Source organism: Larus michahellis, chromosome 9, assembly GCF_964199755.1.
Source record: "Larus michahellis chromosome 9, bLarMic1.1, whole genome shotgun sequence".
Taxonomy (NCBI): Eukaryota; Metazoa; Chordata; class Aves; order Charadriiformes; family Laridae; genus Larus; species Larus michahellis.
The window spans coordinates 43,548,966-43,571,472 of record NC_133904.1 but is presented as its reverse complement, the minus strand read 5'-3'; the positions used below and the strand labels follow the sequence as shown (position 1 = coordinate 43,571,472).

Genomic DNA, 22,507 nt, shown 5'->3' with positions numbered 1-22,507 from the left:
ACAAAAACGTACGCTAAGCCAGGGTTTTGGAGAGCCTGTGTCCAGCCTACGGTGCCTTCCTAAAGCTGCTGCATACCAGCTCGGAGTGCTCAGCAGGGGTTGGATTGGCAACGCCACCTTTCCCGGCACAGCTCCCTGCGAACCTGCTAATTTCAGCTGAAATTGCTCACGAGCAGCCAAGCAAAGTGCCCTGACCTCCAGGGTGAGGGGGGAGACAAGCTGAGCAAGCGCCTCTTCAGCTGGCACGGCTTCTAAAAGATGTGATCACAGCTTCAATAAATCAGTGACAGCAAATTTGTGCTTTACTTATTCTCAAACAATTATGTCTGCAAATAGCATAGCATTTTCTGTTGTTCATCCATCACTGCTACACAGAGCAATACAATTAGGCACTAGATTCAGCATGTAAGAGCCTCCAGGAAAACCGAAGGAAGTAGCGTGGCTGGTTCCAGTGCAGGTACAGACATCCCAACAAATTTATTTTAGCCATGGAAGTTCACACACATACTGGAAGTATGACCAGCTCATTCCTCTGTTGCAACTGTAACAAAGAACCTGCCTGAGCCTTTATTTCTGATTCCCATTTAAAATGACAAACAAGTGACAAAACTCTTTCCATCAGGAAGCCCATATCTCAGAAAAGCTGTCAGGTTTGGGGTTTTTTTATCTTTTGAGATAATGGCAAGCTTGTATTACACACCCTGGAATTTATCCGTTACTTCTACATCTTCTTAGGATTGTATTAGTGTGGAAACGTACAACCTAAAGCTAGACATTGGTATTAGCGTACTTGATTACAAAGGTTAAAAATTCCAGTAAAGACTGGAATTGTAGCAGCTAAATCAAACACTCAGTGCCTGCTTTGCCTGAAAGACACAATGTCTATTTGGGAAGTTACTGAACAGTACGCTGGGAGGATTCATTTCCAGCAGAGCTCCTGCAGAGAGGATGAGAGCAGTGAAAAAGTAATGTAACCACACTCTTAGATGAGAACTTCAGTAATTTCAAAATATCTGTGGCTAAAAGACTACCAGATTCATGCCTTTTTCTTCTTCTTTTTCCAGGTGGTGAAGACAGTTTTCTCAATTATTAAATTAATTAATCAAACTCACAGACACCACAATCTTCACCGTCATTAACTGTGTGGTAAAACAGGACCCTGTCTAACAGTACAATCTTCTGTCACTGCTCTTATTAAAAGCAGTATTTAAGAGACAATAGCTGCCTTTCAGGCATTCCAAGTAACTGTTTCCTAGAGGGAAGACGTTACTGGTGTGCACGCCGGGCACAGGCGCACCCAGACAAACACGCACCCAGCTGAGCGGCAGAAACACTCGCTGGTGCATTGCAGAGAAGCCTGAATGCATTAGCCCAGAAGCAGCGCAGAATTAAGTGTGGCTCTTCCATTTTTGGCACCGCAGGGACTTCTGCAGTGCTCTGGGGCTGCACCAAGTTGGGTTGGTACGAGTTTCATCCTACGAGATACAGCAGCTGTCCATTCCTAGAGCGGAGATTATATGCACTGTTACATTTAATTAAACCTTAGGTTCAGGTTCCCTGTTCACCGTTAAGTACATAAAGTATGAGAAACGTAGCATGGAATGCCTTGGAATGAAGAGGAGGAAAGCAGCAGTGCAGGCAGGCATACTGTACTCTCATAACAACTAGTCTGAAAGAATACTGCAAGCAACACAATTCTACTCAGAAAGAGCTTCCCCTTAACTGCGTTTGCTGCTCGCATTAAGAAAGTCAAATCACAACTAGCAGTTCTGAAATCATTACCGTTAGTTCTCAGTCATAACTATTAGTTCTCCCTGCCAAAGCTTTTGTTTGATAACGGTGGGTCCAAAAGTAAAATTCAAGAATGTTGAAATGTTTATCTTAAAATAGCAATTCACTCCTGGAGTTGGAGCTTACGAAAGGAAATTGTGCCAAAACGCTTGTGTTTGAAGTCTATGCTGATTCATCCAGCTGAAGGTTTGGCCCCTGGTTGCAGAAGGAGTATATCAGACAAGGCATAAAGGATGATAAATGCAAACAGGACATGCAGGGGACAAAAGCTGGAAGAACACCAAGCAGCTCCTTAGACAACAGAATGTACTATCACCGCCACTTGCAACAATTTTGACACAGCTTATTGTGCAGAAAGTTGAGATGTTCTTTATATAATCAATATATAATGATATATAAAGAGCATCTAACTTGAAAGTCAAGCATAGATAGCCAAGCAACATCTGCTCCACACAAATTATCACAGAGCTGGACAGAGGAAAATGAAACAAGGCCAGACGAAAAAGTCTTCCATCCATGCAAAATCTTTACGGGTCTGACAGTAAATCCCTCAGGTCACCCAGGCAACTGGATAGCAGCAACGAGGAGAGGATATCAGTGGTTTACAACTACCCGTCCTTCAGAATATAACCACTAGCTCAGCATTTGTTGGAAATAGCGGCATGCCGAAACGCTTCCCACTTCTTTCTTCAGCAGGCAGGTCCTACAGACATTTGGCACTGGACAGGGAGGCATAGGGAACTCAGCAGGCTTTGTCCTTCTGCACAGCTGAGTGACAGATTTCAACGGCATGAGTCTTGTAGTTTATCCCAGAATTTGCCCAAAGTAATTTTTTTCCCCTCTTAACGTGCATGTTCATGAACGCACACGATTTTCATCTCTTGGTGCTCCTCCCAAACGCTCATATACTCTTCAGAAAGAAAATAAAATCACATTACTGTACTGTAAATAACCAAAGCTCCTGAAAACAGCTTCCAGATAAATGGTAAAAGACAGTATCAAAACAAATAATTTCACAATTAGGAAACATTTTTGATTCCAGAACATGTCTTCTATTTGCTAAAGAATTGCTACAGCCAATTTATAATGCTAATGTTCTGATCGTTACATACTCCTTTCAAATGGTTGCTTGAGAGAGTGGACTTGCAAAAGGCCATCACCGCAGAAAAATATTCCAATGCCACATTTGGGTTCTGATCCCCAGTCAGGATGACTGACAGGGTTATGGCCTCCAGATGTAACCCCAGCCTTGCTGTCCAGAGCGCTGAGGAGAATTGCAAAGTACAACCCAGTGCTTTAAGATAAACTAGTACTTACACCGAAACACGAGGCTATAAGAGCAGCTCTTTCAGAAGCACCTTTACTGTTTATGCAGTCAGGGTACGGGCAGCCTGGAAGGGACCGTAACCTCACAAGCTACCCCAAAGGAATGGATTTTTGTTGTGGCTCAGAGACACAGAGCACGATGGGCTAAAGCTGCGTACCCAGGTGAGCGGTAGGTGCAGTGGGACCGGCAGGGAGGCAGGTGGGCAGACACAGAACTAGGTCATCTGGTAGAGCAGCCCCAAGGATGCTGTAACCTATGGCAGAAGCAGCTTTCACCGAGTCATTTACAGCACACTCCTCACGAGCTGCTCCAGTGGAATAAAAACCTTCGCAGTTAGTACCCACCTGGGAGGTCAGTGTAGAGCAGCCAGTGAGCTGTAAATTCACATCCCAACTGACGGTGCAGTAACTTCCACATGTACATACCCTCGAGTGTCCCATACTGACTTAACGGCTAGAGCCCTGCCCTAGGAAAAGAAGCTGCTGTTCCTCAGTTTGGGGTTCTTTTCTTTCCCGCCAGCCTGTCACAGCCTTTTGACTAAATTCCTTGGGGCAGGGAGTGCCTTATATTTAAACAGTGAATGTCTGCTTGTGGGAGGATTTTGTAGCTGCTACTGCAAGAATAGTAAGCATGAAAAGCAGAACTGGCAACACAAAAGCTTAAGAAAAACATAAATAATCATCTTTTCCAATTCCAAACTACCTAAATAGAGTAAGGTAACTATTTCAAGCATTTCAGTCAAAACAGTTCCTCAAAGTCTGGAAATATGTGCTGCCTCCACTTCATAAACCAACTGAACATTTCCTTTTGTTTGCAACCCCAAGCACCCTTCTCTGGAGAAAACCAAGGAACCTCCTGAAATCCAAGGACAAATTTGTGAGCTTGCTAGACCACATCTGAAGAAAAGCGTCATACAACTCAAAAATGCAGGGTAGAAAATGAAACATGAAAAACACATACAAATACCTACATAATTGATAGGCCTGGGTATCTGGAACCTGTAGCCAACGCATCTCCGCCTGGATAATGCAGCAGCTGCACTAGTGTGAAGAAGACTTACTATGTACACGTGGGACACTGCATAGCCAGGTATAGCAGCAGTCTCTGTGGCCAACTAACACAACTACGTACAGGCACAGTTGTTAATTACTTGTCAATATTAACACAGCTACCCTTACACATGCACAATGATGAAAATGGGGAGCTGCACCTTGCCTTAATATAAAATGCACAATGCCCACGATTTTAAGTGATCTTCTGCTTCGCCTTTCTTCCCATAGTCAAATATGGATGGATTAATTGTCACCTTATTTATTATTTACATTGCAATCATGACCTGAGACCAAATCCATATATTTTTCTGCTAGAGTAGACACTATTTGTGAATGTGTCCTTAGTAGATCGTTCTTTTGCAGGCTTTTTCAAAATGTTCAATGTGAAGCTAAAAGACAACTGAGAATAGCTGGGACCTCAGTTACTGAACCTGCTGCCTACTGTGCCTTCCAGTAGCGCCTTGTTCTTCTCTGTCCTTGCCACCTGCCAACAATCATCTGATATCTCTCATTTCATGAACACGTTTTTAATCTCCTTGGGGCAGGGATTATCTCTTAGTTCAACAGCTTCTGCCCATGACCAGGGTACCTCAAAGACACAGAAACAGCAACTGCAAGGCCAAATGCAGGATGATCACAAAGAACACGCAGATGAATAGTTAATAGCTTCGCCCATGGCTAAACCCAGGGTTGAAGGCAGTCTTAGTATACTCGCTCATTAAGTTACAGAGCTTTTAAGTCACAAGGCTATCTATATTTCTAGAGGAGAAAATTAATTAGCTTCGCATGGGGGACACAACTTAGCATATATACCAACAATTTTGCTGACAGTACGATACAGCAGCGAAAGAGCCAGTGATTAAAACGTCAGCAAAAGCTAGAGTTAGATGGTAAAGACTACAGTAACTACTAGATGTTTGCATTAAATCAAAACCATAAGAAACATATCATTTATGGGTTAGGCGCACTTAAAAAAAGTTCAAAAAAATCAGACAGATCCGGTAAGATTAAGAGCTAATCTCATCATCCTGGGATTGGTTTGACAAGCAGTCACTGATTACTCCTTCTGGAAATAAGAGAAAAAAGGGATATTTATAAATTTATGAAATGAAAGCAGATATATTTTTGTGGTTTCTTGAGCTGGCTGAAAGAAAGATACAGAAACACTTCAGAGGATCATGTCTGTTTTGATGGCAAAGTGTCAAAACGCACATTGACAGTTGCACTTTGACTAGTTTAAGGTATTTCCTTCTGAAATGCTGACATTTAGATTTTATTTCAATTGGGTACTATGTAAAAAAAAAAAACAAAACTACTTTATTGTATAAAAACTGGGTTTTTTTCAGTATCTCCCTTTCGTGAAAAATTTCGTTTCACAACCCAATTAAATGTAAAATCAATTTTCCAAGTTTCAGAACATTCACCTGTTCAGTATTTTGACTTGAAAATTCTCAAGATGCAAGCTTTGATTCCACACATTTGCTCACATGGGCACAGAGGTCACGTCTGACAGCTTCAGGATCAGGGCTTTTGAAATCTGTGTTTTCTTCGGGTGGTTGGATAACCTGGAATGACTGAAATGAAGGGAAACGTCCACTACAAGCTGGACATTACCAGCTTTCAGCAAAGCAAAAGAATTTTCACTCCAAATATTAAGTCAGCATGGAGAAAAACGGAAGAAAGTATTATCTACCTATACTTTTATTTTATTTCTGGACTTGGAGCACTTCAGATATATCTTGGTTTAGGATATATTAAGCATCTACTTATGCAAAGTATTTTTAACAAAAACGTCCAGTGCATAAAGAGGGAGAAATTAATAAAAAAAGCTTTTGTATGGTTACAGCTATTATTTCAGGATGCTAAAATAAAAGGATAATTACTTTTAGAATGGAAGTTAAGTTCCTGATATACTTCAAAGGAGAGGGCAGGCAGGTGAAGTGCTTTTGACAATATTTTTCCCATGCTTTGAGCACATACTGCTAACAATCTAATGAGGTGCCTTTCTAGTATGAACTCTAGGTCAGCAAAATCCATGATAAAAGTAATGATTCTCTTTTTGAAAATCCATGGGTCAGAGAAGAGGCATGACATGACTACACAACAATTTTGTTCTGTAATGGTAATTTTGGCTATTTTCCTGCCTTTCCCACTCCAAAGCGGTGCACTGTCAATCTCCTCACACATCATCTATGACAGTAATTTGCTTGCCTGCTAACAGATGAAAAGTTTCTGTTATAAGCTGTATTTAATAAAATCATCTATCTCTGCCTCTTGGGCCCATTTTTAGCAATTGAAATGTATTTATTACGCTAAAAAAGGTGGTGCCTCAAGCTGAGGTCTGTTGTCACCTTCGCGCTCATTTGAAATGAGTGCTGACAAAATACATGCAATATATTGGGCAAATGTCCAGGTAAGGCTACCAGCGCACAAAGGGCTCTGACCACGCCAAGGAGAGAATCCGTGGCACACAGCTTCCACCCTCAGCCTGGCATCCCACCCCAAAGGCATTTCTCACCTTTTTCAGTCGGAAAATCCTGCTTGAAAATAAGGTAGCACATTACATCCCATTCATGTTTAGCATGGAAAAAGTACGTGTTAATAAGAATCCTTTACAGGTGGTTTATGCGTTCTGACAGGTTAACCAAATACTTTGTAGGATATAGATAATACATTTGTTCTACTGAAAAAGTTACCACAACACTGAAAAAGTTACTACTCCATCTTTCTTCTCTCCCACACAGAACATCCAATACTTTTAGCTAAAATATTAAGAGAAATAATTACAGATGCCAAAATGCATTTCTACACCTTTACCAAGTGCCCCAGTCACTTGGGTACATTTGCATCCATACTCTGTTTGGTTTTGCTCTCTTAAGCTGAAAAGTATCGTATTTCCCTTTCAGAGCAAATAAAAGCGTTTGAAGTCTCAAGAATCTCAAGGGTCAGAAAAACCATTTTCTACCAAACTATCCTCTCAATTGGCTTGGGAAGAAACATCAACCTATCAGCCGAAAAACCCCACAGCAGAGCATGCCGCCTCCCACTGATGGTATCATGACCACAGCCCACAGTGCTGCTGCTCTTTAATTTACTATTCCCCATCTATTTTCTCCACCTGTGTTCCAACCAGACACTTGTGTCTCTGTGAATTTGGAAAGGCAAGATTAAATCAAGGCCAAATTCAGTTGTTACATTCGACAGTTGCCCAAGAAAGCAGAATGTTTTCTTAAATTGAGCTTTGACATTGGATTCCCATGCCAGCTGCACAAGTTGTTCTGTCTTGGTAGTTGTTGACAGTAGCTATAAGAAGCATAATATATTCATTTTCAAAACTGTACTTATAAATCAGGCTTCTATGACAGCTGGACCAGACATTTTCCTGTCCTAATTGCAGAGTACTTTGGGAGGCAAAGGAGAAGGAAGAAACAAAAGCAAACACTTCCTTGCACTGCAGTTTTACTTTTGGGCCATCCGCTCTCTACCCTTACTTCTCTCATTCAAAGTTTAGTGATAAAATTGATGACATGTAGCAGCACTGACTGAAAAGATGGTGATCATCTTGAAGGAGGAGGAAGAAACCTCAGAGTCCGGTTTTCCAAGTAAAAGACACCAACATTTGTCTTGTCAACAATTGGGCTGGAGCTACTTTCTTATGCCCGTATTTGTAAAGCAAAACCAAGTGGAACAGTTTGCGAACTTAATAAAGAAAGAGGGATTTTGATCAAAGAATTGGTAAGAAACAGACTTTTCATGGACACATGCTAGTTCTGATGAAGTTGTTTTTTGTAAGAAATCCTTTCTCTGTCAGCAGAGAGGTTAAACCATGGATAAGAAAAAAACCAACAGGCTTGTCACTGGATAAATTACCTGGGAGAAGAGGGATCCAGATTAAAATCTTGGTTAGAGATCGTCAATTCCTTACCCAGGTTTTCTTCTATTTTAAAGCGTAGCTTTTTCACTCACTCTTCTGAAAAATGTAGAAGATCTCAGTTTCTTCTCACTTCAGAATGGAACGTCAACACCCTGCAGATTGGAAGCGCAGCATCTCATCTAGCTTATGGAGAGATCCAACATGTACCAGGAAGCTGATTAATAGATCCATTTGGGTGGCAGAATGCATTTCTCTTACCCAGCAAGTAGGCCATAGCAGTTGATGATTTGTAGTCACTTCTATGTGACAGAGATCAGCCCCTCCCTTTTCAAACTAGTCTTAAAGACAAGGCTATTGAACAGTAACAACAGCTCCAGGACTAGCACATTTGTTTCTCACTCCCTTATATCTGATGGTTCAACTTTTAACACCAACACCCTCAAAGGAGATGATGGGAAGCTCTTTACTATTCTGCAGAATTACAACTTGCCACATCTCTTTGTTCAAGACCTGCATTAGGAGGCATTAGAAGGCTTCGCTAAAAGGCAAATGGAAAACCACAGGAAACAGAGTGAGGATGATGCCCTTTCCCTTGAGCAGTCGCCTTTTGCTCTGAGCATTAGATTCCCATCTGCTGCTGAATGATCAAGATGAAGCAGTAGAGAAAGCTGCTTTCTTTTTGTCTGCAGTAGCCGAGCAGATTATCTGCCGTGTCTTCTGTAATCATCAGTGTAATTGTGATCTTGAAGTAAAGCCAATACAGCACTTCATACATGGATGTAACTACATCCAACTTATCTGGAAACTGAAGCAACATCAGCTACTCTGTGTCTCAAGTGGCGTATTTAAGCACAAGCACACATCTCAACTGGTCTAAAATTTCCTGAGGCAATTCTTTTGTTCCAGTAGAAGCCTCACGTACACCTCCTGCATTTTAAGGTGCAGAATCATGATTATGGTAATGAGAAGAAGGTTGCAAGAAGTTAATGTTAATTTTCTCCTTGCCGGGCCATTGTTATTCAAGTGGGTGTTGGACGAGCTAATTCATAATTTTATATTTAAATGCCATCAAGGGTGCATAGATCCTTATTTACTTGCATAGAAGTAAATAAAGGAACGTAACCTCATTCATCAACTAACTGCCCTGAAACGATGGCTTTAAAATTCCTAGCTGTATTAAAATGCATGCCTGCCCACACCGCAACTCCAGAGCCCGTTGGCAGGTAACTCTACAGCTGTCAGTTACCTGAGCTGCCTCTCCGCACTGCGGAGCGCGACAGGTGTTAACTGAGGTCCCAAATGCTGAACAAAATGACTAAATATAGCAGCAAGACTAACTCAGCTGCGTTCCAATCTCAACAACGGTTGTAAGACAAACAATGGCAAATGTTCAGCTACGTATAACCAGCTGAATCCCTTACCACAGTGGGATCGCTTCCCTCGTTTGCCAATAGGTGAATTACAAGCGCTCCCACCTGGAGTCACAGGGACTCAGTTTCTAAATTAAGTTTTCTCTCTGTGCTATAGAGCAGTAACTGTAATGTAGTTAACTCAAATGTCAACGATGAAAAGAGTCCTCTGAAATCCGTTCGCACATTGTTTGCTTGCTAAACACAAAGTGCTTAATCTGCTGCCATCACAGAAACCTTTGCATATGCTGGAATTATTTATTCCTGTTCCAAATCCCCTAATTAAGAATAGGGGAGCCATGACAAAAATCATAATTCCTAGAATTAATAGAATGTCTGATATTTGCAGCATCATGCAAATGTTAACAAATTAACAGATTAACCCATGTAACTATTCCATGAGGTAGAGAAAAGTACCACCATCCCAACACAAATGGCAGAAACAACAGAGTTATTGCCACGCGTTTTTATCTAATTCAGCAAGTTAAAGTCCTGCAATTTATTTTCTTATGGGAACAACTGTGTACTTATAAACCAGCTTAACATCAAAGAAGAAATATATTCCTGAGATCAGGTTTACCAAAAACTTAAATTTTCTCCTAAATCTGTATTTCATAATTTTGTACATAGAACAAAATTCAAGTCAAGCTTTACACAGTTCAAATGTTAAAATACTTACTTAAGATCCTACCTAACGTGCAGACTGATTACTTTTGGCTTTTCTCCATCATCCAAGGTTTGGACCTTCAGAAGTTATGTGATTAATGTAGGAAAAAACCCCTGTGATGCAGCAAAGTCAACAGCTTGTTATAAAAGCTGTTGTAGAGCGAGAAAAAAAACAACACTGCAGCCTTAGGTTTAAGAGATGTCTTCTAGCAGCTTAGTATTTACTAGGATTTCCTACAAAAAATACTTAGTACATGCCAACTTTTGAGTATTTCAGTGTTTTGTTCCCTAAATGATTTAGCTACAGTAGCTGTGGACTACAGACAGGAGAAACCCCAGCAGTTCAGGTAGGTTGCAACTACATTCAGAGACACAGCTCGTTAGGTTCTTATTTATACTCCGCATGAAAGGCCAAAATACCAACGAAAGAGATTAAATTTCCAAGGCTGAAACAACTGCCAAGGAGTTGTCACCCAGTTTTTGTTGCTTCTTGCAGTCCCGTGCCATAAAAGGATTAGAAAATTTGCACACTCTTTTGCAACAATGGAGACGTTATAGAAAATTACCGCAAAAACCAGTCATGGGACTTGCTTGGTGTTGCTACAAATATATAAGAAGTAGGAGGAAGCTGAAAATGGGCTGCTTAAGTGCTGCTTCATGGGCCCCAAGATTTCTGTGAGAAGATTTTAAATGCTGGTGAAGAAGGACTTCTGGATGATTGCTAGCATGCAGCTAATATTTGCTAAAACCTTGAAAGAATTAGTCTCAATGATTTAACCAAACTGCTAATATTAAAAATACCAACAATTCATTTACAGCACTTGTTTTGTTTTCAGATATACCATTAAAGTAGTTGTTTACTTGAAAAGAAAGAAATCAGGAGCCAATAAAAACTGTACTGAACGTTACCTTCCTCTGGTCTTGATGGGTTTCAGTTTGAACAAGCACGTGAAAAAAAATGCTTGCTTTTCTCAAAACAACCAACACAACAAAAAGAATGAGTCAAGATGCTTGTGCCGTAGCCAGCCTGTGAACCAGGCATCTTTGCTACCATTCACCATTTGCAGTGCATTCCCCTCATTCACTGGAAACACTCGGAGCCTTTACTGTTCTGATGTACTTTAAAACACTTGAAAACATAAAATTTCTGCATTTAAGAAGCAAAGAAAAAGTTTTTCCTTACCAGCAAGATTTCCAAGAGTGAGACTGGGTCGCCAGACCTATACGCTTTCCAACCAAAAGAAAAGACACTGCATAATGCTGATGTTTCCTCCCAACACACTTCCCTATTTGCTCCTCACAAATGGCAACACCTGTGACAGTTACCTGACCCCCAAAAAGCTGTTTTAATACCACTTTGCAGTCCACTAACACCTGGAAAGGAACCATTTTCCTCATGGGGAGATCTGCTTCTTCCTGAAAAAATCCCAGTGATAATACTAAGTACTCATTTATGGCACACTACTCTCTTCTGTCTTAGACCTTTAAAATGGAAGGATCAATAGAAGGTGGAGCTGTTTTACCCTTCAAGGAGTTTACAAGCAGTAAATTATCACCCTTGCAGCACCCCAGTAAGAAAGTAATGCCTGTTCTTCCTTGTTGCTCAGATAACGAGTGACAGGAGGGTCATTTTCAGGAGTGCCCAGGTGCATGGGCTTCTCATTTTAAGGCAATGAAAGCTTAATTTTCAGACATGCAAGTGAAGAGTTGCACAAGACTTGGCGGGGCAAAGGAGTCAAGCATTTATATCAAGATCAAAAAGCGAAAAACCCACAAAAATTAAAGTTTTGGAAAGGAATGATCCCTTTAGAAATCATTTTCTGAAGAAATTTTCAAAACACGGATGGAGGTAATGCAGGACTGAGCTGCTTCTGGCTGCCAGGCCTTATTAGGCACTCTAATTGTGTAAAGTAATCAAGTCAAATATTGCAGATTAAACAAAAATATAAATTGAATTTTCTATGGAAACCAAAAAAATCATACTACGCTGAGCAGAACTCTGCCCTGTGCCACAGCTGAGGTGTACGAGTCTTCCCCCAGTGGAGGTGACAGAGGAACAGTACTACTTGGTTGAAGATATGAGACTTTACCTATGGCAGCTTACCCAGGTTGTAGGTTTGACAAGTTGTCTCATAAAATAATGTCATAGCACAGTTATTAGGCATCCCCATAGGTATTTGATAGCTTCATCTTTTTACATAATAAAATAAAAAGAAGAAACTGGAATGTAGGTTGTCCCGTGGGCTTACTTTTGTTGAACAGGGTGGGAAGAAGGAGGGAGAGAGGAAGAAATCATATTCTGTAAAAAAATGCCAACCCACTCATTTCTATTTTAAGCATAACTTCTGTAGAAAGAATCATCTGAGCACCAATTCCTATTTAATACAAGTTTCACGATTCAAAACCAGATTGATAAAACAGAGTCAAAGTACATAATTAAATAAGTTTTTCCATTGCTACATGTCTGCTGTGTAATTAGCTTTGATGTAAAGTTGTTTTTATCACAAGTCTTCCCGCCCAGGTAAGTGACCAGATGCATAAAGCGCTTTGCCTTTCTGACCAACTCTGAATCAACTTTAGTGGAGGAGCGTCTGGACCTCAACTCCTGTCTCTGAAAGTGATTTCACCCATTTTGTTCCCAAGTGCACAAGAATATCCTCAAAAGCCACACTGCAAACAACTAAATCTAAGAATAGTCATTCTAGCCATAAAAAGACAATATTCTACTTGCTGGAAAAACCTAGTAATAAAATCACAACAAGCCGAGTACCACAGATTTCGTTGTGGGAGCTTCACCTCATCACAGCAAAATACACAGTCACAACAATACACGACGCCGTTGAAGTCTTACCATATATAAACTCAGCAATCACAAATAGATATAAAATACAGTACAAAAATAACAGGGACAATCTTGCAGAGAAAGGAAGACTGACACAGGGTGTTTTTTTTTATTCCCGCTTACATGTTCAAATATTAAGCAGAATGAGTAAGAGATGCTTCAAATTATACCCCAAAAATCTTTCCGTTACAGAGTAAGTTAAAAAAAACTGTATGCCTCAGGGTAAGGGGAGGGGGGAAGAGAGACATATAGACTGAAGTAACATCTTCATGACTCATGACACCTAGATACAGCTCACTGAATTTGAAATGGAGGATAATGCAAAATATAGAATAAAACTTACATGCCTTGACAACGGCAATGAGGAGAAGAGTATAGAAGAGTGCAGAAGGAAGGACGTGAGGGACATTGCTGATATCTAGCCAGAGGAACACAGTCGGACTAACCTCTGGATCGATTCCTTAAATTCTCGTTACCTTTTGTAGACAGGCTGGGGGCAGGGAGGGAGAGGGGGTGCAGAGCATAAACCGACAGGGCGTGAATGCTTTAACGAAGCTAAAACTTTTAAACTAACACCACGGATGTAGCCCTCGAAATGCTGAAGGAGGGGGATTTTTTTATTACAAAACTCTTTTATTCTGCATCAAGCATTTTACTTTGTTAAAGTATCCATAAAAGAACGATACCTAAATAACTTTATAGTCCCATAAAATAAAAAATAATACATATACTGCTTAGAAAGATAATATCACTAATAATCCTCTAATTGAGACTGATGAAGACGAGGACTTTACAATGGATATGACCTGAAGCTAAAATACAGGATTAAAAATAAAATATAGAACAAGATTTATTTTTAATTAATTCACACACCACCCCCATTGAATTGATGTACGTGGGAGAGCTGCATTAAGCCTACAATGTTCTTACCCAGAAAAGAGTCAGACCTTAAAAAGTGTTTCTCTTAAGTAGGTAGGTAGGACAGTATATTACTGAAAGTTGAGAGGGCCTGCTCTATTTCAGGCATGCACACACTAAACCTCTCACAAACAAACATAAGAGCGCACATACACGTGACTGCCTGTTAATTTCTTTAAAACAAAGACGGCAATTATGGATAGCAACGCATGTGAAAAATTGCATTGCCATACTCACCTAAAACAGACTGAGACCTACTATTCAAAAGAAGTTTGACAAATTCACTGTAAACTTGCACATAAGTTCCTAGCGTTAGTCTCTCATATAGAGGTTGATTATGAGCGAAATGCAAGATTAAACCTCAGAATCCCTGCCTACGCAGAAAAAAGTTACAATTTACTTAAAACTTCGCATTCTTAAATAACTGTAATCAAGCCTAAAAAAATCACAGCATAAAAATTACAGCATAGCTGCTGTTCATTTAAAATATGGAAGAATGGAGAGTGACTTGTTCTAGAAGTGGCCACAGACTCAACTATATTTTTTTATTTTTTGGGACTTATCTTCTATGATTTTTTGTAGTGTCCCTTCAATCTGTGTAAACTTTTATGATTCACAAAGGCTGGATAACGCATTAACAACTGTTTTTCCACAGTTTCACCAGAGCAACCAGGCTTTCCAGTTCTGAGATGGACTATCCCAAATCCTCGGCAGAGCTGCTGCTTCTACGGACCAGACGGACAGCCATGACTCGCAGCGATCAGGTCAGAGACACAGGATCTATAGCTCAGAGAATCTAACTTGCTTTCTTGAATTCATCAGTCTTACTACATTGTTAAAGAACTGGCCCATGGACAAAAATGGTAACTGTGGTAACAGGTCTGATGGAAGCGATCTGCAGGAATAATCTCTAACACATGGGGGTGTCTTCTGAGGTTGTTAAAAGTGAGAGGTAACTGAGAAAACTCTTAGTGGAAGCAGCTGTCTCCACAGGCTATACTGGGTTGTTTCTGATTAGTGAAAGTTCCCCAGTCAAACACACCTAAATGAGGTGTCATTACCATGTTGTTTGTTTGGAGTAGAAAGGAAAATTCTAGGATAATACTAAAACATTTATGGAAGAAATTAAAACAAACCCTCTTACCTCACATCACTTGAATTGCAAGCTAACCACAGGAGCAATGGGCCGTCTTCAGCTCTTGATGCTTGCACTGCACCAACCCCTAACTGCTTATCGGATAAATAGAATATTTTCCCTTAGTTTATCTTCATAAATATACTTTAAAAAGAGACAGTAGGCCACATCCTACCCCATTAAACTTCACAAGTTTAACCAATTTCAGCAAAAGGGAAGGGGGAGGAAAAATAAGCTATGGAGATACATCTTGTCATTTGAGATCCCATTTTTATTACAGCAGAGTACTTCAAAGGACAGCTCAGGCACTGAGGCCAATCCTAACATCTCTGCATCCGAGTCTGGCAGCATCATATTAAACAAAAAGTGTGCGGAGAGTCATGCTTTTGTAAAATTACAGATTAAAATTTAAAACATTTGCAGAAGGAGAGGCAGAGGCAAATACATGAGGAATTGGGGGAGCCAGAGCAGAAACTGGCCCCAAGCCACAGTCAAGATTTTTCTTGCTTTAAAGCAGAGGAAGCAAGTGGGATGATAGAAGCACGATCTGTTGCTGGCAGCAGCATCTGTGCAGACTACTGTGGGTTACGCTGGTCTGCCGGGCTACCACGTCTGAGTGCATGAATCAGAAGCCCTCTCTCGGGATTAAATCATTTCCAGTAATAAATTCTGTTTTCTAATTTTCAAACAGTGTGATACTAGAGCTTGGGCCAACAAACCATCACAGTCACAGCATGGCCTTTGCTGCTGGAGCCGCCGCAGAAAGCAACAGTAGTGACACAAATGACATTGTGAGCAGCATTAGCAGTACTTATTTATTTTGTGGAATTGGTCAGCTAATATCCACCGTCCTGGAGTGTCAGTGGGCGTGCGACTCACGGTGTAGATGGAAAGAAGTTGCCTATGGATGTGGCACTTGGACTTTTACCGGAGTGAACATTTGTTAGTGGATAGCAGCAACTAGAAGGTAACAACAAGTTTGTAGTCTCTGGAGTAAAATCACGTTTATCAAGATTCTTTGATGCAAAAACCTATCACAGCTTGTTGTGGGAGAGGAAGAAGTCATCCACAGACTCTCCTTATATCGTAACCACAAATGTCTTTATGTTATAACAGGAAAAATATTGTACAAACTCCTGAGAGTGTATTAGTTTTATTTTCGGCAACTTTTTGTGGATGTAATATTTTCTCTCCGTGTTGTTCTTCCATTAGTTTTGTAGATACCTTCTGAAATAGTATAGACCACTGGCTGAGAAAATCAGAAGATGGGTGCAGACGGATTTGGAGACTGCATGGTTGCTCCTTCTAGTCCTACAATACACGAACTGAATGCTTCTTAACAACCCACACAGTAATTTTAATGGCAAACTTGGGAGAAATACTGGCCAGATTTTTCACCCAGTTTTGCATGCCAAACCTTCTACAGGCTTTTTTTTGTTTTCCTTTTTTTTTTTTGGGGGGGGGAAGTATGTGTATAAATTGAAAATTTGCTTTGAAAAATGCTTCCTGTAAATCATAGAATCATAGAATGGTTTGGGTTGGAAGGGACCTTAAAGATCATGTAGTTCCAACCCCCTGCCCTGGGGGGGCACCTCCCAGCAGACCAGGCTGCTCAAAGCCCCATCCAGCCTGGCCTTGAACACCTCCAGGGATGGGGGATCCACTACGTCTCTGAGCAAACTGTTCCACCCTCAGAGTAAAGAACGTCTTCCTATTATCTAATCTAAATTTACTGTCTTTCTCTTTAAAACCATTACCCCTCGTCCCATCGCTGCACTCCCTGATGAAGAGTCCCTCCTCATTTTTCCTAACATAAGAAGAAAAAAAACTGGTCAGAAATATCCCCTGCTCTTGTCAGTTCCTTCAACCTCAGGAATTTGGTTTGCAGTTTAAAAAAAGCAGATGTCTTATGGGTTCTAGTGTTTAAGGTTGATAGATTTGCTGGTTAGCTAGAGGTTACCTTCTAGGAGATGTCGTTTTCGATGCTTCATATCGCTGGATTCTTACCCTTCGGTAGCAAGGCAACACTTACTAGAAAAATCATAACCTTTCCATCCGTCACAGTGGCACTGTAGGGCCAGGATCCAGCACATGATGGTTTTGAAAAATATAGTCAGGTCTGTCAGTCCACAGACTGTACGAGACGAGCTCGAAGTCACCCACCCACAGGCATAACTTCACCCCTTCCAAAGACATTTCAGCCTCAGGATATCAAAATACAGAGCTTGCAACAGACTGAAACTCAAACTTCAGGCTTCCCAGAGAACCGTTCCTATTTTTACAAGAGAATTACATAAATTTCCCCTCAAGTTTTGCTACTCAGTAAATTCAACTTGAAAACAATATTATCATTGCCACATGGTATCTAGGAGAAAAGGTAGACAATTTGGATCAGGAGTACATGCTTTCTGCCTCTAAAAATCATCATTTTCAGGTTTGATTTTTCTTTGCAGGCCTATTTGTGTCACACTGGAGATCGCTTTGTAATGAGAAAATGACTTTGCCAGTATGACAAAGCCCTGTGCTGTATTTTGTGATCAAAGGCATTTTAAGAGAAGGGGAAAGGTTTCTGTGCATATACGTTGGAAAGTGGTACCTGATGCTGCTGTTGGACTCCTTTGTTGTAGATTAATGTGTTGCTGTTAAACTACTTCAGCTAAACCTGTTCCCCACCAGCATCAGTAATTACTGAGTTTCAAGCCAGAAGCTTCTGCCTCACTGATTTAAAAGCAGGCATTTGGCTTTGTCAGCCAAAATGAACCAGAACACTCAGTAGTGGACAGATTATACCTAAATGTCAAACCTCTGTGATTAGAACCATGTAACACCAGCTTCTGTCACCACAGGGTTTACTGACATTTACACCAGCACTCCGTATTTACAGATGGCCAGAGATGTGCAAAGCATGGAGGAAAAGCAGGGGCACTTTTCCTTGCCCTACAAGAACAGGTTTGTTTAGCATATTTATATATCCATTCCTTTTTCATTTTGGAAAGCTGGAAGACAAGACCCTAACATGAGGCAGTAGTCAGCAGGGGAGGTAATGAATTTCAGATGTAGCCTGGCATGGCAGGGAAGAACCCATTTCAGCCAGCTCCATCCATTACGGGCCACGTTTTATGGTCTGAGACAGGTGATGAGTTCCCTATCTGAAAGCTGGTTTTGCTCAAGAATATGTTCCTAATTTTTGCTCTCTTCTAAGTCTTTTTGAAGGCAAATCAAATGAGTCATAAGCTCAGATCAAGGTCGGTACACATTTACCAGTGTGGGGAGAGAAGAAAAGATCACAAGAAAAGACAAGGACAAAATGTAATCCTTGCTGATAACATAAACAAAAAGAAAGTACTCTGAGACAAATCAGTTGTTTTGACAATAACCACCTCCAAAAGAAGCCAACTGTGTGTTTCGTTCATTTATTGCAAAATAAAGCCTAGCCATTTCACACAGATCTAATCAAGCAAGTTGGCAGATTGGCTTTTGGCTATATATTTAGCTATGAAGTTAGTGGATGTCTCTACTACATGCGTGACTGTAATAAACACACGAGAAGAAAAACTGCTCTTACATATATTCATATCTATTGTCTGGTTTTGAAACCCTGGAGGAAAAATGTGAGTTGTCATCTCCTTTTTCTTCCACAAGTCAAATGACTTTGAATCAGTAGTGAATACCAGAATTAACAGCTCTGGATTAGCCCAAAGATATGAATAAACTCAATGCTAATGTTACAAGCCACAACTTACAAAACGGATATAGAAGATGCCTTATTCCCACTAGCAAATTGTGCCTTAAAAGCACAAAGTGAATCTGAGGGATTTTACTGAAGAGTAGCTCCTCTAGATTCCACAGAAAGAAACAAGAGCAAGTTGTCCAAAGAAATGACTATGTAACTTCTGAAAGCAGTATGACTTCCCGTCTTTGACACTTACAGACAAGAATGGAAAATTATTTTAACTGTAAGTTATTGTATTACAAGGAACTTTACCTGACAAGTAGAATTGTTTAAAAGGAGCTTTTGAGTTCCTCAAGTTAGTTTTTCCACTAATGCCTAATTAGGCCAGTTGCTTCAGAGCAAGTTTTAACTTATATCTATCTCTTTTTGTATTTTAAGATCAGTAAAATTTGTAGTCTTTGGCAGATAGCATTATGTAAACTGTATCACATAGCTAACCAACACAAAACCAGATATTTTCTCCACGAGTCACTAATAAGATACTAGTTTGTTTTGTTTTGTCCTGTTTTAAAAAATGCCATCTTGTAGCCGATCCACTTTGCACACAACGTGGGATACTTGCAAGCACACAGCTACTTAACGATCACGTACAAAGTGATGTAACGATAGGGGGCACAAGCTAAAGCAGACTTTGGAAGAGGTGACAGTCATGTCACCAGACATGCGGCAATAAATTATGTCACTCATATGGCTCAACAGACCAGTGCTAGCAAGGTGATTTATTTCTAGGCAGTTAATCCTGAGCGTTTTACTACATAGTGACTATTACATTCATCAGTAGGTTACCATAAAACTATGTTACAAGGTAGAACAAATTAAAGAATCTTATTGCTTTCCATCATACACAGATACAACCAATTATAGCAAAACAAATTTATACCAAATTTAACAAACTGTGCATATATAGTAAAAGAAATTCAGGTTCAGTGATAAATTCAGGGCTCTTGTTTCACATGGGGCACTTAGTTCACAGTTTACTAAAGCTATAGGAGTTCAGCTAGTAGCATTTTATTTTTTTCCTGAAACTAAACAGGTTTTTTTCTCATTTAGATAAACTAACAATTCCTTAAAGAATTTGTTTATGCAGTAGTACACTGCAATTTGTGACTGAGTGAACAAACACTACGTAGAAGTGTTAAGTGATAGCGATGTTATGCGGGGAAGAAAATCCCTGAACTCTTCTTCAGATGAATATCACTATGACTCCTTGGCATCCTAATTCAGAGCTATCAAGTGACGGCTTCACAAAGCACAGTGTTAAACTGTTAATCTATTTTCGAAGATATAATTCCATATTTACCAGACTCAGGTCCAACTAGGAAATTACTTCAGAGAGTACTTAAAGTGACACGATTAAAGCAAGCAGCTTTACAAGCAGCAGAATTGATGAAAACTGGTTTCTTACAGATCATATCTCAGGGCTAGATTCTTCAGGGTCTAATACAGAGTAAGACTGAACTGATGCTTTCTTAAATTGGTTGCTCTCTCTCTTGATCTTCTAGAGTATAATATAATGTGAACCCATGTCTAATAAAGCCTTCGTCCTCTACCAATCCACTTATATTTATAGAATTTGTAGGAGAGATTTAAAACTCTTGTGAAGTTTGGCTGAAATTGTTTGACGTGTAAAAAAGGTAGCTGTTCATTGCGGTAGAAGGTCACGAACAAGACTCCTGCTTCCTGAAGAAGCTGGGCATATCACTCATTTGAGCCCAAATTCTCCAAGGAAACCAGCCATTCACTGCCAATTAACTTCCCTGATTCCCAGGTCCCCAGCAGATTAGATGTAATGTCTATGTAATGACATCAGATACACTGAAGAAATATCCAATTATCACAGCAATGAAACTACCCCTTCAGCACTTCACAGGGTATTTATATTCATTTGGTGGCAGCCAGACCTATCAGCTACTGTATGAGTTACACCAGTGTCACGAGATCTGGCTTTCTGTTGAAGTTGGATTTCCCCTACATTTGAGCCTCAAAAAGTTCGATTACATGGACTTTATACAGGTGACTTTCAGACATGGATGTGCGTCAGGGGGCTGATATAGATGAAATGATTTCTTTTCTTTGCTCCCTTATTGAAAATGTTCCTTTTCTTAGGGACTAATACAAAAGCTAAGTTTTGATTCCTTGGTCTAAAGAGGCAGATAAGACATATTCTTGATCTTCAAAAACCTCTGGAAGTTTGCTGTAGATTTCTATAAATATTTTAGCAAAGAAGTGATGCTTCTTGCCCCTTTCCTTTTTAATGTAAGGACTTGCTCAGATTAAACACCTCGTGGAAGCCTACTTTGTGTATATGTAGTCAATCTTGCATAGTGTTACAAAAAAGGCTTTAATTTTGTTTAACGCTACTTCTTAAGATAGCATTCTTGCATCTTCACATATAACAGGTGTGTAGTCACCTCATCACAACCACATTTACCATTAAAATAAAAAAAAGGGCAAACCATACACTTAAATCAGTTAGTCTTACTGCTGCTTCAGCCAAAACACTGTAGCCTTATCAAAAATCAGAGAGATTATTTCATCGCTATTTCTCGGTGCTTCAAGCTGACTTTCACAACTAGAATGATCCAAAGATCTGCAGGCATACATCAGCTTTGCAAAAATGAGCCGTCCCTGCACAAACACAGTCAGGTGGAGGAATCAGGAACCTGAACAGGATTCCTCATGAAAATAAACCTGGGCAGTTCATGAGGTGACACCTTAGAACAACTGGGAAAGCCAAATTCAGCTGTGCACAGGGACACACAATTTTCCATTTAAAGGGTAGAGTAGGCAGAAGAATTATTTCATTACAATGGGATAAGCACAGTGTAAATGTTAATGTAGTTGAAGGGAAAAATCTCATGCATGAAGCTTTCACCCCACATTTTGAGTCCTGGAGGCAGCGGCTAATGTTCCTTGGTATTGATCTACATCACCTGGAGAGTAACCCCAAATTCATGAGTTCACTCTCATCAACTACCACTCTGGAAGGAGTCCAAGTTAAGAGCAGTTTAAGGTTTTCTTTGCAACCCTTCATCAAAATGGCACATTTCCTACTGCATGATGAAGAACCATTGCCACAGGCCCTAATTTATTGACAATGAGTTCATATTTGAAAATTTACTATTTTCAGTGTTATCTCTGCAAGGAAGAGAAAATTAACTGGACATGCCTTCTTCAGAAGCTTCCCTAGCAAATTTACAGGAATTATTGCTATTCAAGTGCAATCTCATGCCGATGTGCCCCAAACAGTCCAATTCCATGTTTGCTACAGTTCTGCACGGAGAAGAAATCACTTTGATCAATTTTATTGATTTCTGAGCTCACAATGTCTTGTGTAAGATTCTGTCACAGTTTGGCATTTTGCTGTGTTACTATGTTGCAATTTTAAGTGATTTTTTCATTGGAACCAGTTCTGGACTGTCGCTGGTTTGTAGGGACAGTGGCTGTAGAAGGACTGTGACTCTGTCCCTCACGCGCTACCCACAGCTGGCAAAGCTGACTGTGGACAACCTCCCCTTTCCCATTTTGCTATTCCTTTCCTATTAAAATTTTACTGCTATTTTGCCTATAGTAAAAGGAACAAAACAAGCCCAGATAGTTGACCAGGAAGGAGTGTAAAGGCTCTTTTTGTTGGCAACATTTGCTCCATCCATATTCAATTACATATTCCCTAATTCAGGCTTAAAGGAAGGCTTCATTGGTCATATCCTCCATATGGTTCGAGACAAAGGAAACCTGCACATTTTATTCTAATCATAGA

The 22,507-nt window shown here is 40.1% G+C and overlaps 1 long non-coding RNA gene across 1 annotated transcript in view; it reads right to left on the bottom strand.

Moving 5' to 3' along the window:
• The window catches only part of LOC141748387 (uncharacterized), a 139,197-nt gene extending 127,770 nt beyond the window's left edge, over nt 1–11,427 (bottom strand). Inside the window, exon 1 of the long non-coding RNA XR_012588978.1 lies at nt 11,303–11,427. This is a non-coding gene — a long non-coding RNA (uncharacterized LOC141748387). The remainder of the gene's footprint in view (nt 1–11,302) is intronic.
• Between the last annotated feature and the right edge of the window lie 11,080 nt (nt 11,428–22,507).